We start from the raw sequence: 1,883 nt of genomic DNA on the forward strand, positions 1-1,883 counted from the left end.
GAACACACAGAGGCTGAACACACCTATTTTTGGATAAGACTCTCTGGATTGCAGTCTGCCTTCTACACTTGAAGTATGCAACTGTTGGTATCCTGTCCATCTCTGTGTGTCCTCACTGGAGTTTCGGCGGGGGAGACTCCTGACATTTTCAGTTTTCTAAGGTACTATTCCAAGTTGAAACCTTAATTTTCATTGCAAAGATGCTCTGAGATTCCACCCACACTGTCTGTAGATGTGGAGGAAAACACTGTGGAAAGCAAGCTGGGTCAAATGACTTGAAGACAAAGTTGGAAGACAGAGGCTGCAGGATCTCTGTGAGTTTGAGGTGAGTTTGTCTACATAGGAAATATCTGGAAAAGAATTAAATGTGAGGATGCTGCTCCCGTGTTTTAATATGTGGAAGTACTACTCAGTAATTCTGCCTATAATTTATTAGCCAAGACTTATCTGTACCGCATCAGGTAGAGGCGAGGATGACTGGGAGCACTCTGAGCCTTGGCGAGGTAGTTAATGAGCCTGGCCAAGCCATGTGTTACTGTTGCTCAGTAGGAACAGCAGAATACATTTTGGGAATTGGCTTACTGGTGCCAACACAGATCTTGAAGAGTGTGGATAATGATATCTTACACCTAATATTCTAAAGTAGCATGGGAAAGAACTGAATGCATTAATAAGGAAGTGATTTGATAAAAGAGATCCTATCCCTTAGTATGTACAGACAGGTAGGTATCTCACTGAATAGATTTATACAGGTGTGCTAAAGAAAAGAAACTTTTTACTACATTAGCTCCCAGGCTTAAGATTTTTTTTTTTTTGTCACCATGCTCCCTTAATGCTATTGCTGAGCCTAAAAATATTTAGGAATTTTTTACTTGTGAAGGAGTAATTCTGAGTTTGATACAAACAAATAATGAGTAAGACACTCCTCTCACATGTATTGCAAAAGAATAAAAGAAGTAACCACTGATGAAGATACAACAGAAGCTTCATTCTGGTTGTATTAGCTGTGGGTCCCTAGAGCAGCAGATCTCAACTTGTGGGCTGTTACCCCATAAGGGATAGCATACCACATATAAACATTATGATTCCTAACAGCAACAAAATTACAGTTATGAAATAGCAACAAAATAATTTTATGGTTGAGGTTACCACAACATGAGCAACTTTATTAAAGGGTCATGAGGAAGGTTGAGAACCAAGAAAAACAAAACAAACCTCTCTCTCTCTCTCTCTCTCTCTCTCTCTCTCTCTCTCTCTCTCTTTCTGTGTGTGTGTGTGTGTGTGTGTGTGTGTGTGTGTATGGTGTGTTGCATGACTTAATAGAATGGCTTCAAGATTGTGGTCCAGCTAGGCTAACAATGGCTCTCCACAAATGGAAGGTTCAAGAGTCTAGAACTTGTTCAATCCTTGAGGCTATAAGTCTCAGCCAATCATCAGTATATATCAGAATACCAAAGAAGTAGGCTCTAATGCCAGTAAAGGACTTGATAGTGAGTGTGAGAACAAGCAGGCAAAGAACAAAAGTTTGTCACCTTGTCCTTTACATAAATTGCTAGCAGAAGGTGTGGCTTGGGTTAGAAGTGATCTTCCCACCTCAAAAGATTTGGCTTTAAAGTGGGTCAACCCACTTCAAAGTATTTAATTAAAGGAAATTCCTCACAGGTATATCCAGCTGTTTGGGTTTTATTGAATGCCTGAGATGGTCATGTGGACAGCAGAGCATCACCGGCAAATCAGGGTATAAATTGAATTAGACATAATGCTAAGTTATGGTAAAGGAACAGTGACCCTAACATGACATAGAGATGATGACGGGACAGGTCCTGAAAAAGAGGCTGTTTTGAGTCAAAGGTTATCCTGTCTGAAATGATAGCACTGATAAT

The sequence above is a fragment of the Apodemus sylvaticus genome, chromosome 6 (assembly GCF_947179515.1).
Source record: "Apodemus sylvaticus chromosome 6, mApoSyl1.1, whole genome shotgun sequence".
NCBI classification, from domain to species: Eukaryota; Metazoa; Chordata; class Mammalia; order Rodentia; family Muridae; genus Apodemus; species Apodemus sylvaticus.